We start from the raw sequence: 17,232 nt of genomic DNA, 5'->3' as shown, positions 1-17,232 counted from the left end.
ACATAATCAAAGACTTTATTAGTATTTTGTATTATCTTTAAGTTTATATATTTATTTCTCCTATGAGGAAAAAAAGAGGAGAATCATCATCCAAAGCATCTTCACACCATGATCCACCCCCCAGACACAGCCAGCCTGGATCATGGACTCTTGTGTGTATGCCCAGCATGCTCAGGGACTCAGGACCATTCCCCCATAGGTCCAGTTACACCGACACTGTCCCACCACCTGGCTCAAGGACTATTACTACGTCATGATTACTTGAGTGTTCTGTTACTTCTAGCCAAACAAACTCAACCAATCAACTATTTGTATTCCCATTTTACAGATAAGGAAACCAAGCTTGGAAGAGATCAAATCAATTCCATAAGGTAACATATCTAATGCATGGTATGGCAAGATTTGAACTTGCTTTTCTCTGATTCCAAAACTTCTTAGACCACTCTGCCTTCCAATTGATTACACTGACATTCCCCCAAATTAAATGTCTGATGGTGATCAGGGAACAAAGTGGCCATTTTGTACTTTTACTCCTTATTCCATTATATCTAATCCTGACTTATTGATTTAAAAATCCTTGGCTAGGACAGTAGTAAAGCCATTCTGAATGACGCTTTATTTTCCTGTGTAAAAGGAAGAATACAATTTTGTTTTAAATTTATTTTTGCAAGTTGTTAAATCTGTCCTTTTAAGGACAGGTGCACATTTTCACTTTGAGAATTCCAACAGCCTGTATTATTCATAGTGGAGATATGTATGCAGACATGATAAATAAGACAATCTACCTCCAAATAAAACAGAAAGGCTTCAGACCCCAATGAAAAATGAAGAACGTCAGTCAGTCAGTCCTTTAAAAAGCTTTACCATATTTCTGTCACCATCTAATTACACCCAGAGAAAAATGATCTTACGCTATATGATGGCAAATAAGTAACCATCATAAGGAAAAGAAAAAAAAACACATTTTAGAAAAAAATAAAAACATTTGTCAAACTCACAAAATTTTTAAATTTCTGTTTTTCAAAGGGGGAGAAATAAGAGTGTTCTTTTTTCTCTTCCTTGAGTTGGAGAAGAAATTTAGGGGAGGAACTTCAAGCAAACTCTTCATAGACAGAAGCACCCCAAAGAGTATGCTGCTTGCCTTGTCCAACCCCACAGAATTCTGGAGAGATTTGTAATCCTTGACTTGTCAATGTCTTTGTAGAACAATGCTGTTTCCAAGGGAGCTGCCCCCAGAGGGTCTATGGCTCTGAAGGTCTGAAGTAAGACCAAATGATCAGATATAGAAGCAAATGGAATTAATGAATAAACTTTATCACATACCTTGGGAAACCACTTAGGTATCTAGAGAAGACATACTACTGAAAGAGTATTTTAATGTGGTGAAGATCACACAGAAATGAACTAAAGCATAATATTATTGCCGGAAGCCATTTGCCATATGTCCCTTTCAGAGCCTACAAAGAAATCCTCTTCTTCCAATTTAGTGGATTAGCAAAGTTGATAATGACTAAGAAAGCCTAAATCTCATATGCAGAGAAATCACTGGATCATAGAGAAATAGAAGAATGGAATGTTTACATTCTACCACATCCAAGGTCATGTACTTCCAGGATGTCAGGGTCCAGGTAGGCCGTCCAAATGAACGATGTAGACCAGGTGTTGGCAAACCTGAGAGAGTACCCGCTCTGCCCAAGGGGAGCAGCTGTAACCGAGCTCCAGGCAATGTTACCATGCAATGTTGGAATCCCAGAAAACACCACTCTTTTACCCAATTAAATGGTCACTGCTGAGTCTGGCTGTAAAGTTGGCATTAATTTTTTTGAAAACACTATTTATAACAACATTGAGTAAAGCACATAAAACATGTTTTCACTGAACTTGTGCTCAGCTGCAAAGTCTGAATCCAGTGATCATCCCTTCACAGGTAAGAAAATTAAGGCCCATGGTACCAGAGAAGCAGTTTGTCTAAGGTTTCTTAGGTGGGCGAACAGATGACCTAACAGCATATGAATCAATATGACAGCTGGGTAAAGAACAGCAGTGCCCAGCAGTAGACACACTCAAAATATGTACCTACATACATGTATAAAATGTATTATAATATATACAATCTCTTCTGTATATACAAACTTTGATTACTTAATATGTGCTCTAGAACTTCAATAGATGTTAAAAGTATAAATAAGAAAGTGAAGAAACATTTCTTAAATGGCTGTTTAATACATGGGCACTATGTTTTAGTCCCCATGGCAACCTTAAGAAGTACCACTTACTTCCCCTATTTTATAGATTAGAAAACCAAGTGTGTATGCCACTTTCCTGAGGCCATAGGGCAGTACGTGATAGAACTGGGACTCAAGTCCAGGTCAGTCTAATGCCAAATACTCTGCTCCTTTACTCTGCAATTTAGCCTCTTGCACCTTCTGTGAAATCACGATTCACACATAGAGACTTTTTCCTTGAGGACCTCAGAATCTATTGAGGGAGGCAACATAGAAACAAACACATCTCTGGGAAAGACTCGATGCCATTGACACTGAAGAACTGGCGCTGCTGGGCAGCCGTCTAGAACCAGCTCTCCAGGGAGCTGCTCATGCAGTTCGCTAGAGTATTGTTTTGTTCTCCCTCCCCATCCTGCAATGAACCAAAGTGCAGGTACCAATCTACCTCTTGCACTCTCTAGACAGTGCTCTGACTTCAAAAATCAAAGGCAGATCTTGGAGTTCCTAGGAGAGTCTTTCCAATGTATAAGATGTGACTTGGAGGTTTCTAAATAGTAATAACCCCTTAGGGGAGGTGCAGGGAGAAACTATAACCAGAGTGCTATCACTAACAGCGTCTTGTTGGATCCTCACACCCCCACAGTGAACTGGGCACTTTGGGGTGCAAATTCTCCCCTCAAACATGACGGAAACGAAGCTCAGAGAGAAAAATCACTCAAGGTGGAAAAACCCTGATGAGGTCTCTTGCCTCTGAGCTCTGTGCTCTTTGTAGCTAATGTAGTAACTACCACGGGACGGAGAGGGGCATAGAGGCAAAAAGAGGATGGTCCCTCAGAGACTATCAGTTAACACATAGTGGGACTTCATGCCAGTCTGTGAAGCTTCATCTTCATCGGCTGAAATTTCACTTTTCCTGTGTTTTCTGTTTCAGTCATTTTTTATAAGCGTCTCCCACTTGTCTCCTCCCATCATTTTTCCCTGACTTATGCCAAAGACTGAAATTTTCAGAAAGATGTAGAAATACAACAGCCATTACAGTCCACAAAATTTTATATTCAGAGTCACGATATTACAGAAATGAGCAAATATCTAAAATATAACTGCAAGCAAACAATAAAAGGTAATCATTGTATAATAACTATCAACACAAGATTGACAAGGAGAAATAAAGTCATTCTTCAGAGACTTTGACCATTTCTTCTTTGGTTTACCCTCAAGTCTCATCTCACCTCATCTTTAAGCTTCAGGAATCCTTTCTAAAAGAATTCCATTTCCATTCCATGATCATTAGCATTGCCTACATCATTGCACTCCTGGCTTCTCAAAAAAGACACTAGCAAAGGAAAAGTGGACGCTTTCTGTCCCCAAGAAAATAGGGCAGACCGTAAAAGGAATTGTTTCTCAATTCCTAAATTAAGGAGAGAAAGCTACTCATGATTCTGGGCCAAATGTATTCCTGAGGCCTCAGCATAAATGAGCCAGTCTGCCCTCCCACCTAAAACTGTCATCCTACTTTGTGTAGTTTCCTTGGGCACATAGAGAGCTACATTTAAAGCATGAATCAGATGCCATCACTGAGAATCTAGGGATTTTTGCACAATCTCTGGATTCTTGGCATCTGTGAGAAAGAAAGAAAAAAGATTAATTTGTCAACTTTTTTTTTAATCCTTTTTTTTGTTTGTTGTTTTCTATTTTTAAGAAAAAATTTGGCTATAGGGCATGTGTGCTCGCTGAAGAGACTGAGACAGAAAGTGATAAATCATCCCCTGGAGAGATGGTCACACAGCAATCCTTCTCCTCCTTTCTCCTCTTATGATTTTGGGCATGCATGTACACACCCCCAGTATTAGTTTTAAGCCATTGGGTTCAGGACTCAAACTGAAGTCAGCTACATGGGAGTCCAGTGATGTAACCATTATGCCATCTGCTGCTCTTATTTTGTAAACTCTTAACCTATGTTGCCACATGCCAACAATTGACAGTGGAGTGGCTGCTATCTTTATTATTACTAATTTTTCAAATTTACTTCTTTCATGAGAGTGAGAGACAGAACAAAGGACAAGCTTCCCCAAGAGGGTTTCATCCCTCCTCCAGCCTTCCCAGACAGTCAGGACCATGGGCATATGCCTGGCATGTTCAGCTTAGCCAGATAAAGTTTCTGCAATTTTCTGTATGGATCCAGCATTACTTGAGCAGTGTTGCCACTGTATGACCGAGCTGGGCCAGCTGCCACGTGTAGATGGTGCAGGGACTCTCCGACGGCAGAACAGTCCATCACGAATCATTTTACTAAGAATTAAAAGGTTTAGACATCTGAATCCATGACACCTGCCCTTCTGTAGACAAGAGCAGCAACAAAATCTCTAAATTTTTTGGATGGCACCTCTGATATTATAAACAGTTTTAGTATGCAACTCCAATATGAACATGTCTATATATTGAATATACTCAAAAGTCAAAATTTAAAAACTTAAGGTAAATACATTAATACTTCAAGTTGATAGTGTTTATTAAATTATTACTTGTTGATTTAACAAAATTGTTTGCTTTAATGTAGTACTCTTAATATTTGCAAAATGATGGACTATATTAAGTCCATCTGAATTTCTTGCTTTTTACCTTGTGCTATTTTCTATACTAAGTAGACGCTGTACCTAGGTCAGTTGTTTGCGATTAAGTCCATTAAAACTAAATTTGAAGCTCAGTAAAATTTAAAGCCCTTAATTTTGATAAGATAATGGTAAATATGAATAGAAGTTCTAATATTTCAGTATCAATAGATTGACATATCTAGCCTTGGGCTCAATTCCTGATCATACATACTTACCAGGTTTCTGCCAACTCTTAGACCCAGGTTCTGGAGTCAACCTAAAGCAAGCTCCAACTGTGGTACTGCCCGATCTGGCTACGTAATCAGGTTTTATCTGTGTCCATCCTAGTTTCTGCATCAGTAAAATGGGGGAAATTATCTCTACATTGCTATAATAGTTAAATGAGATGACGCCTGACAACTGATAAATAGTCTGAGGTTTTAGAGCATATGCTCAATCTTAAACCACTGCACCCTCTTTCTTTCATCCTATTTTAGCTTATTTAACAACACCATTACCTCTGACTGACTCAGGGTCTCAGGCAGGTCTTTGAGAAAGCTGGGCCTTTTTTTCTGTCCCTCTTTTTCAATCTGCACTTTAAAAGATACATACATGTTATTATAATTGCCAGGGGGCATTTGTGAGAGACAGAGAGAAAATAAGACAAGGAGGGGGAAGGGAGAATGTACCCCACATTGCAGTGTAGTCACATGCAATCCCTTCTCCTCCATTTCCCAACCTTAACAGGATTTGGGGCATGCTCATATGCTGTTGGGCTTGGGACTCAAGCCTCTCTGCCGTATGGGATCCAGTTCCTTTAACCTCTAGGTCACAGGCATCCAGCCCATAAGTGTGTGTGTGTGTGTGTGTGTGTGTGTGTGTATGTATTATTATTATTATTATTTTTTAGAGATAGAGATTTTTGCTATAAGGTACGTGCGCTTGCCAGAGAGATAGAAAAAAACAGAAAGAAAGAAAGCAAGAAATTAACTCCGAGGGGGGATGTCCATGCCGCAATCCCTTCTCTTCCATTCTCCTCTTGGGATTTTGGGCACACACACATATACACCAGGAGTGAGTTTTAAGTCACCATGTCCCAGGACTCAAACTTCAGTTGAGCAACATAATCATTATGCCATCTGCTGGTCCCAAGTATATATTTGGCTAAAAGTTGGAAAAGATGCTTTTCTGTCAATGGAATAGTACAGAATAGTCTGGAAAAAGCATGTTTTTCAGCCTTCAAGACATCAATGCTATCCGTGTGTGTGTGTGTGTGTGTGTGTGCACATACACATTCCCTGAGGAATGGCTTCATTCCAAAGAGCAGCGCCATCCTCTTTCTAGGGAAAAAATTAATACTTTTATTAGAAGGGAACCATCTGTATTTAGTTTCCCTTCACATTACTCAAGTATTATTTCACAGGCACTAATTTCTCCTGTGGTGTTGACTACAATTCACTGAGTAAAATGGTGCTGGAGGGTAGAGAATTACAAACCTGAACCTAATTGAACAGCGGGGAGAGACTGATTGGCATCGACAAGCACCTCTTCTGTGCAGCTTCAGTGGGGCTGCCTGGAGTCCCAGACCATAGCAGACTTTGGCCTTACTGCCAGAGAATAAATTTGGCGTCCAGTCACCTTGAGTGTGTGCTTTGATTAGATGTATAGGTACCATTTACCTTACTTTCTTCCTTGAAAATCACCAAATATATTTCTCATGTATCATCATCAATCATCTATTGAGCATTAGTTGCAAGCCAGATAATGTGCTCATGAGTTGGAGGCAGTGGGTTGGGTAGGGTGGAATGTAAAGGAGTTTTATTAGCTTATATTTATTGCAAATATTTTTTTCTAGTCCATTAGCTTATATTTTCAGACAGTTTGGGCTTGAATGCACAGATATTTCCCTAACTGGTTGTGTGGTTTTGGATTCTTCATTCTCATTGTCCTCATTTTCAAAATAAAGATAAGAATCTTAGCTTGCAGATTTTCAGTGGTCATTAAACGAGACTCATGCTACACTTTGTAGAATGTAAGTGTTTGAGTGTTGGTTTCCTTTCCCCCATTTCCTACTAGGGGTACGAAGTTGAATTAGACCTGCCCCCTGCCTCTGAGTTCATATTCCTTGAGAGATACACCACAAATACAATCGAAATATAAGATACTATTATAATGTAGCTGTATATCAACTGCAATAAAAATACAACGTACAGTAAAATCCCTAGATGACATATACTTGATGACATGAATCCAATACAATGTGATTTCCGATTGGCAATTATCTGTCATTCTTTGTCCAGGCCTTAGTCTCAGACAGAAGTGAAATAGAATGCGTATCTTTTGAGGAGATGGAAAGAAAAGGAAATGCAAGAGCAGCCTCCAACAGGAGACTGGCCTGCTTCAGGAATGAGAATGGGTCCCGTGTGCCCGATATTCTTTTAGCTCAATCTTCTTGGATGATATCGACCAAATTATGCACCAGTTCACTAAGATATCTCTGGAACAGCTGCCACATTCAACCAAGATCCCAACACTAGACTAATCTTCATGGTGCTGTCAAGCTTGAGTATAACAGCCACCAGGTGGCGCTGAGTAGGCAGCGAGTCTTGGAGCAGGAACTGGCTCGCATTTCACATAGTATACCACTTCAGGTCCACATTCTCCATTACATTTGAAATTTGGTAGGAGCTTTGAGCTATACTCTGTAAGATCTAGATCTTTACTCTCCCATGTCACTTTCCTTTCTCTCACTGCACACCAGACAGCTGGGATCCTCAACTCCACTGCCTATGGTGAAGGCTTTGCATTAGCTGTCCCCTTTTGCTAGAATGTTAATATACACAATCAGTTCTTTGTATTATTTAGTTCACAGCTCACATGACACAGTCTCAAAAAATTTTCCTTGGCCACCAGCTGGCTTCATCTTTCTAGTCTCCACACTGCACTGCACTGCTTTATTCCATAGCACTGACCAGAATCCGACATGATCATGGGTATATGCTTGTTTTTGCCTCCTTTTCTCCTTCCAAAGGAAGCCCATGTGGGCAAGACACTGCATTGTCTAACTTCACACCCTCCCAGCATTGCAGATCACACTGGAGTGAAGACAGGCTCAGTGGAGTGTTTGTCACTGCCTAGACCTTGCTGAGGCAAATAAAGTAAGCCAAGTACTAACTCTCTACAGAGGAAAAGTACAACTAGGAAAGTTCTATGAAACTAGGACAGGTTAGAGGAAGCAAATAAGAGATTATTACAGTGAATACATTTGTTGGAATATACTGGAGGTGATAACTCAGTAACACAAGTTACAACTGGCACACACTGACACTTTGCCAAGTGTGCTTCTAAGTGTTTTGCAGCTATTAGTTACTTAATCCTCCCAACAACCTGATGCTAGAGACATTAGAATTTTCCCTATTTTAAAGATAAGGAGACAGAGAAGCTCAGAGAACTTATGTAACTTACCTAAAATTACATAGCTAGAAATGGAACTGACATAAAACTCTCATGGTCTGTCTCCATTCTCTTGGCAAAAACTACAACAGTTATGCATTGCTTAACAACAGAGATTCAGGACCACTGGATGGAGTAATGGTTGTCACTGAACTCCCACATAATTGACCATGGTTTGAGTCATAGACCTTTTGGCTAAAAAAAAAAAAAATCTCACACCAGGCACATGTGTGTGCATTTCCAAGATCCCAAGAGGAGAATGGAGTAGAAGGGATTACAGTGTGGCCAACCTCCCTGGGGAGTGATAGTTCACCTTCTGTGTCTCTGTCTCTCTGGCAAGTGCATGCACCCTACTGCAAAAATTTCTCTCTCAAAAACAAACAACAACAAAACCAAAAAAAAAAAACAGGGGTTCATTCTAAAAAATGTAGCATTAGATGAATTCATCATTGGGTGAATATTATACAGTGTACATCCAAAACCTAGATGGCACAGCCTACTACACGACTAAGTGATACAGTACTATCTTACGGAACCATCACCTTGTATGTGGTCTGTCATTGACCAAAACATTGTTGTGTAGCAAATGACTGTATTTTAAATCAAATCATGAAAAGTATAGCACATATAAAAGTTACTCTTAAAGAGAAAGAATAGTTAAAGTAATCTTAGCTAGGAGAGATGGGTACAGGTGAACACTCAAGAAGAGGACAGGGTCTGTGACAAAAAGATCACATCACACAGAGTGATCAAGAGGACGATACAAAGGTGAGTGGGGGTGGAGAATAAGGAACTCGTAAGAGGATGTAAGAGCTCAGTGAGGCAGGAGAGGGAGCTCTTAGTTATAAGTATATCTCTTCATACTACAGTAATTCATACCATACCTGAAACACACTTTGCCAGACAGGACCATGTAATTTTGGCAGATTTGGACAGGGATAAATACATTGCAACTTTTCACCCCTCAAACTGTATCTAGGTTTGAGCCTCAATGAATAGTTATAGTTCAGTCAAACAGAGAATGTGTGAGACGGGTAAGATAAACACCGAGGAAAAAGGCCAGATTGAGCTTCCCTTCATATGCTTACACATTTCAAGTAAAGGGCAGAAATAAGAATTTGCCCAGTTCTGCTCTAAGTAATCCTTTATAAATTCCATAGAGCACATTTAAATTGCATTTGGTTTGTGTGTTCCACTCCAGCATGATTATTTATGGTGTTTATTGAATAGGGCCACTATTCTCTGCTTCTATGCACATTTATAAATGTGATTTCTAAGAGGCATCCATTATGGTTTATGACCTATAATTGGAAACAAGATGTGGCCATTCGTGCATTCACCATGTTACAGAACCACATAAAGTCCTCCTGGTCTACTCCTGGAAGGCTAAGAAGGTCTTGTCGTTCAACCAAAGCATCGAAGATGTTAATTAGGTTTCAGTCCCCAGACTTTTCAATGAGACTTCCAGTTCACGGGTTATCACTGGGTACATGTGTTCACTGCTTTTCTCACTAGATAAACACAAGGATTAATAGTTTGATCCATTTGAAATCTTCAGCAGTTTGGGAATTCATTTTAATTACCATCAGGATAATGATAATACTAACAGTTCTTTGTTGGTCACACACACACACACACACACACAAATATATCATATACATAGATACAGTACTATCTTACGGAACCATCACCTTGTATGTGGTCTGTCATTGACCAAAACATTGTTGTGTAGCAAATGACTGTATTTTAAATCAAATCATGAAAAGTATAGCACATATAAAAGTTACTCTTAAAGAGAAAGAATAGTTAAAGTAATCTTAGCTAGGAGAGATGGGTACAGGTGAACACTCAAGAAGAGGACAGGGTCTGTGACAAAAAGATCACATCACACAGAGTGATCAAGAGGACGATACAAAGGTGAGTGGGGGTGGAGAATAAGGAACTCGTAAGAGGATGTAAGAGCTCAGTGAGGCAGGAGAGGGAGCTCTTAGTTATAAGTATATCTCTTCATACTACAGTAATTCATACCATACCTGAAACACACTTTGCCAGACAGGACCATGTAATTTTGGCAGATTTGGACAGGGATAAATACATTGCAACTTTTCACCCCTCAAACTGTATCTAGGTTTGAGCCTCAATGAATAGTTATAGTTCAGTCAAACAGAGAATGTGTGAGACGGGTAAGATAAACACCGAGGAAAAAGGCCAGATTGAGCTTCCCTTCATATGCTTACACATTTCAAGTAAAGGGCAGAAATAAGAATTTGCCCAGTTCTGCTCTAAGTAATCCTTTATAAATTCCATAGAGCACATTTAAATTGCATTTGGTTTGTGTGTTCCACTCCAGCATGATTATTTATGGTGTTTATTGAATAGGGCCACTATTCTCTGCTTCTATGCACATTTATAAATGTGATTTCTAAGAGGCATCCATTATGGTTTATGACCTATAATTGGAAACAAGATGTGGCCATTCGTGCATTCACCATGTTACAGAACCACATAAAGTCCTCCTGGTCTACTCCTGGAAGGCTAAGAAGGTCTTGTCGTTCAACCAAAGCATCGAAGATGTTAATTAGGTTTCAGTCCCCAGACTTTTCAATGAGACTTCCAGTTCACGGGTTATCACTGGGTACATGTGTTCACTGCTTTTCTCACTAGATAAACACAAGGATTAATAGTTTGATCCATTTGAAATCTTCAGCAGTTTGGGAATTCATTTTAATTACCATCAGGATAATGATAATACTAACAGTTCTTTGTTGGTCACACACACACACACACACACACAAATATATCATATACATATATATATATATATATGTATATATACACATATTATATATATAACAATAGGGCCTGCATACATGAGAGAGAGTGGGAAATCACCCTCAGCAGGGTCTCATCACACTGCAATCCCCCATCCACAGCTCTTTAGCTCCTCAGGATCTGGGGTGCCTATCACCTCAGCATTTTTTCAGGCTGACCTGGGAATCCAAAACCATGGCCAGACATGTAATTTCCAGCACTACAGTCTGGTATGGTATGCATTCACCACTTAGGCTGGGCCACCTGTCATATTTATGAATGTTAAAATAACCCCAAAGAGTATAGAATACAATAAAAATGCAAATATCTACCACCCAGTTAAATAGATAAATCATCACTAATAGAGCAGAAGACTCCCCTGTATGCCTATCTGAACACATTTCCCAGAACTAACCCATTTTTGATTGGACTTTTATCATTCCCATGTACTTCTTTACACATGAATCCCTTAACAGTGTGCTTTGTGTTGTTTTACATTTTTTTAACGATGTAAGTGACATCAGGCAGCACATACAATTTTGTAACTTCCTTTTTTCACTCAACATTATTTTGATTTATCCACCTGGAAAGAAATAAGCTGAATTTTTTCACTTCTAGTCCTCTTTATTATTTTATCTTCCTTTTGATGAAAACGTAGTTCTCAGATGTCTGCCATGAAGCGATGAACAATTCTGCTCACGTGTTTTCACGCATGTGCAAGAGTTTCTCAAGCGTACTCTGAGAAGAGGAATTGTTGGGTTAGAGTGTGTGTGCCCTGCCCCCTTTCCCAAACTGGGAAACACCGCTCTGAAGACCCTGTCAGTTTATGCTGCAGCTCAGTGTGAACATTTTCCTCCTGCTCCATATCTGTCAACAGCTGTTATTGTCAGAACTTTTCATTTTTGTCACCATAGTGGGGATAAAATTGTATATCCATGTGGTTTTATTTAAACTTTGTTGATTATAAGTGAGTCAGTATCTCTCCATATACTTACTGATTTTCCTCATTTCTGGACATTGTATTTGTAAGGTTTCCTATTTTGTTTTCCTTTTCTTACATATTTGTTATTCATATATTTACATATTCTTTAGTCAATTTATATTTTCACTTTTGTCTGGGGAGGGACAAGACGTTTCTTTGATGAATGAAAGGTAATTCATGCTAACATAGAATAATTTTTAATGTTTTCTTTTGTTTTGTGTGCTTTTAAAAGATTTATCAATTCACCATTAAATATGATGCTTGGTATAGGTTTTGGTAGCTATACAATATTTCAGTTACTACACTGTTGTTCAAGTTTCTTTCTTTTCTTTTCCTTTTTTTTTTTTAAAGATTTTTTCTATAAGATGTGTGTGCTCACCAGAGAGACAGAGACCGATTTGTTGATTATAAGTGAGTCAGTATCTCTCCATATACTTACTGATTTTCCTCATTTCTGGACATTGTATTTGTAAGGTTTCCTATTTTGTTTTCCTTTTCTTACATATTTGTTATTCATATATTTACATATTCTTTAGTCAATTTATATTTTCACTTTTGTCTGGGGAGGGACAAGACGTTTCTTTGATGAATGAAAGGTAATTCATGCTAACATAGAATAATTTTTAATGTTTTCTTTTGTTTTGTGTGCTTTTAAAAGATTTATCAATTCACCATTAAATATGATGCTTGGTATAGGTTTTGGTAGCTATACAATATTTCAGTTACTACACTGTTGTTCAAGTTTCTTTCTTTTCTTTTCCTTTTTTTTTTTTTAATAGATTTTTGCTATAAGGTGCATGTGCTCACCAGAGAGACAGAGACAGAAAGAGAGAAATCACTTGCAGCATGGGATGACCATGCTGCAATCCCTTCTCCAGTCTTCTCTTGGGATTTTGGGCATGCATGCACACACGCCTAGCATGAGTTTCAAGTCGCTAGGTCCAGGACTTCAACTGCAGTCAGCCATGTGGGAATCCAGAAGGGTAACCATTATGCCATCTATTGGTTTATTAAGTTTATTTTTTACATGACAGAGGGAGAGACAAAGAGAGAGTCTAGCCACAGCTAGTAGATGCTGCACATTAAGTTCTCCTCCCCTTCTCCCTCTTTGATCTGTCTCCCTGAGACCTGGTCCAGCTTGGTGTCTTGAACATGTGTGACTCTTCTTTTACTTCATAGAATAGTCCCGTGGCCAAGGCTATTCCAGAGGTATGAGCCCTCCTCCCACATCAACATCCCAAGACTAGAGGAACAAAATCAATGTATAAACTCTGGTGATTCTGTTAATTGATAACCTGACCTTTTATTATAATCTTCAACAATAGATGTAGAAACCAGACCCCTGCCTTGTAGACAGTCTGTGCTGATCTGATAGGTGAGGTATATACTTGCTGACATTCATGTATACAACCTGAGCCTATGCTCAATGATGTCATAGACCATTCTCTGCTTGCCATCAGTGGAGCACCCTGTCCTGTCCATGAAAGTAATAAACTCAGTTCTTTGCTTGCTAGACCTCTGGGTGTATTCTTTGAAACTGGTAAGCATTAAGGGCAAGCCCTCTCAGATATGAGGCTCACTCAGTTTGCTCTCCCAGTAGGGTCTTCATGCCATAATCCTAACCCCAGCCTCAGCCAACCAGCCAGGCACACTGGCACGTGCGGATAGCCACATGCAGGATGTGAACCTGCGACATTCTTACTCAGGCTCAGCACTGCAGAGTGTTGTGATAGGGCCATGGTATCATGGCCGGCCAAGATCTTTTCTTTTAACATAGCAGAAGAATTTGTTGAAAGATTTTCTGAGATGATTCTATGTATTTCTCTACTTATACCATTTAATGTAAAGATTAACAATGATACATCAGGTAGTATTAAGCCATTCTTGAATTTCTGGGAAAATCGTGTGTGTGTGTGTGTGTGTGTGTGTGAGAGAGAGAGAGAGAGAGAGAAAACTGATGTTGGGATCAGCAGATGGTCTAATGGTTACAATGTTGGACTCCAACATGTTTCACTGTGGTTCAAGTTCTAGACCCAGCAGTTTGAAACTCAGGCTGGGCATATGTGCATGCATGCCCAGGATCCCAGGAGGAGAATGGAGAAGGGATTGCAGCATGGCCATTCCCCCAGGGGGTGATTTTTCTCTGTCTGTTTCTCTGTCTCTGTATCTCCAGTGCACAAACCCTATAGCAAAAGTCTCTCTTAAAAAAATTAATATTAAACTGCAGTATTTCTATTGATTTTGACTAGTCTGGTAACAATTAAATAAAATTGGAAAGTATTTTCCCCTTTATTAAGTCTCTTCTAAAGATTGGAATTATGTGTTTCCAGGATGTTCAGTTGAGCTTGTTTATCCCTATGTGTACCTGGTTTTTAATATTTTTAATAAGTTTATTTTATTTTTTTCTTTCATGAGAGAGAAAGAGAGGGAGACATATACTTGACAGGTCTCACCATGCCAAAACCCTCTTCCCAGGAATGTATGCAGATAGATATGCTGTGTTCAGGTCTACCTAGAGTCCAAATGCCAGCCTCCTATACAGCTCCAGTATCACCTGGCATGTTCCACTCTGGGTGGGCCTGTTTGGGGGTTTTGAATATCTATATGTGTGGCCAAGACTGAAAAATATAGCAGTTACATATCTGTATCTGTCATTTATTCACCAAAGCTGACTCTCTCTTTCACATTAGACAGGGAAGGACAGGATCACACGCTCAGAAACATTAGAGACATCTATCTTGGGGGTCTGGGAACTTAACGGGTTTAGGTTGGTAGGTGTTTTGAAATAATAAAAATCACTATTCTGTGTAATTTGCATGGAGCCTCTTTAATCTCTCTCAGAGAGAGAGATTACTACTTTCCCGATGAGGAAACTGAAGTCCCAAATCACACATTGAGAAAACACCAAAGCTGGATTAAAGTTATTTTACCTCGGATTCGACTCTGATATTCTTAAAAGGGGACACCTAGTACAGAGCACAGGGTCATTATCTTATGTCATTTTCCTAAGTGCCTTTGGGACATAGAAAGTCGTAAACCCGTCATGACAGCCACAATCAAGCACCATGGGGGTGACAGTGCAGGCATTAGGGAGATCGGGGTGACGTCAGCAAAGAGACTGCCGCTGTGGATCCCTGCTGTCCATCGGGCTGCCTTATGTGCTCTGAGAATGTCCGGATAAACTCATAAAGTCAAACTGACAATCTTTTAAAGCATAATAATCCAACTCATATTGGGTACTGACCTTTTAAAAATATCCTTATTTTAAGATAGCACACTTAATTGGGGAAAATGCGTTTTGCAGAAACACATCAGCACAGCTTTTTAATTAGTTTGAAGCCTGTCTTATCATATTAGGACATTCATATTATGAGACTCTGACATGCTGGTGACTCTAAACTAACCAGATGGCTGGGGATTTTAGTGTACACATCCAGGAGAAACTCAGGATTCCAACCTTCGCTCGTTCATCAATCATTAACTGAGAGGCTACTATAGACAGGAACGAGGCCTAGAAGACACAGAAAAAAGCAGATCCCACGCCTGATATCTTAGCCCAGTGGAGAAGAAATCCACACATAATCACAACACTGTTCTAAATGTTAACGTAGGGGGTGCTCAGGGGGTGCCAAAAAAAAGCGAAGCTACTCTCAGAGACAAAATTAGAGACATCACGTAAGCAAGCTGTCTCGGATGAGTCTGGAAAAACAGGTAGAATTTATCAGAAGACGATAAAAGAGGATTGCAGATATAGGAAAAAAGATATGTTAAAAAAAGAAAAACAAAAAGAGTAGATGCAGGAAAAACTGCAGTATTAAGAAAACATCAAAAGGTCAGCAGGCGATGTGGTGGTGAAGGCACCAGACTCCCACGTGGCTGATCATCATTCGAGTCCCAGACCTGGCGACTTGCTCTCTCTCTCTCTTTCTCATCTCTTTCTGGTGAGTACCTATAGCAAATTAAAATGCTACTACTACTACTACTCATAATAATAATAATAATAAAATAAATAATTATTTAAATTAAAAAAGAATAAACATCAAAGGATCAGCCACAGTAGCACAACAGTAACACAGTGGTCCCTGATGCTGGTCTCCAGACCTTGGGTTCACATCCCGAGGCCTCTGTGTACACACTGAGCACTCTTGCAGTGGCTTCTGAATTGGGTTGACTAAGGCTGTGGGTGGATCCCAGAATAAAGAATTGCAGGGTGCCTCTGAGTGTGTGTCTCTCTCCTTCTTTCCCTCTGAATAAGTACACTTAAAAAACATGAAAAGAAAAAGAAGACACTGAGATATTTGGGGCAGCTGGAGCAGAGGGCTTCGGGAGGAAGAGAGAGAGGAAACTTGAAGTGTATAAAGTAGGACGAGACCCCTCGAAGAGCAGATGTAAGATCGCATCCTGCCAGAGTATAGCCGCCATCTTGTAGATGGTAGGAAATCATCCAAATGTTTTCCAACAAGAGCATCAAATCATCACATTTCTATTTTGAAAAGATCACCCTGGAGACATGGGCCCCCGTGTTCCTCTGCCCCTTGTTATTTTTGATAAATTTATGGATTAGTGGCTTTTTTACATTTATGCTCACTCGTACAGGTAAGAAAAATGCAAGAAGGAGATTGGTTTTCTGAGACACGATCTGGATACGGTCTGAGGCCTAGTGAGGAATTAGCAGGAAATAAATGCCTAACTGGATTCGTAATTGCTGTGGAAGCAGTAGGGCTTGCGTGAGGTACATGCCATTGTTGGCTTCATATGATAACCTCTGCAATGGAGAATAAATACAACATTCCTAGGTGATTTCAAACAGGTTTCTCCTCCAAATTCTAAACAAGAAAAATTAGAAAAAAGGTGCTTGGACCTATTTCTTGCCTAGGAATTTTTGCAATAAGCTTTATACGTGACTTTTTAAATAATCATTTATTTAGTTGTATTTATTTAATATTATTATGTTAACATTTGCTATAGGGTACATGTAGTCATCAGAGAGAGAGAAAGACGGAAAGTGAGAAAGCAAGCAGCCAGGTGTGGCACGCAATCCATGGCTGGCATGTGGGAGTCAGCACCTTAACTACCACACCACCTACTGGCTCCCAAACATGACTTTTGTCAAAATATTTTTAATTCTGAATCCTGCCAAGTTAATCTAAATGAGAGATTAACGGTAACA

The 17,232-nt window shown here is 39.5% G+C and overlaps 1 protein-coding gene across 1 annotated transcript in view; it reads right to left on the bottom strand.

Moving 5' to 3' along the window:
• The window catches only part of NELL1 (neural EGFL like 1), a gene marked incomplete in the record, with an annotated part of 909,119 nt that overhangs the window by 64,279 nt on the left and 827,608 nt on the right, over nucleotides 1-17,232 (bottom strand).

Source organism: Tupaia chinensis, unplaced genomic scaffold (assembly GCF_000334495.1).
Source record: "Tupaia chinensis unplaced genomic scaffold, TupChi_1.0 Scaffold000196_1, whole genome shotgun sequence".
Lineage (NCBI taxonomy): Eukaryota > Metazoa > Chordata > Mammalia > Scandentia > Tupaiidae > Tupaia > Tupaia belangeri.
The sequence above is the reverse complement of the archived record's forward strand: the minus strand, read 5'-3'. Positions and strand labels throughout refer to the sequence as shown.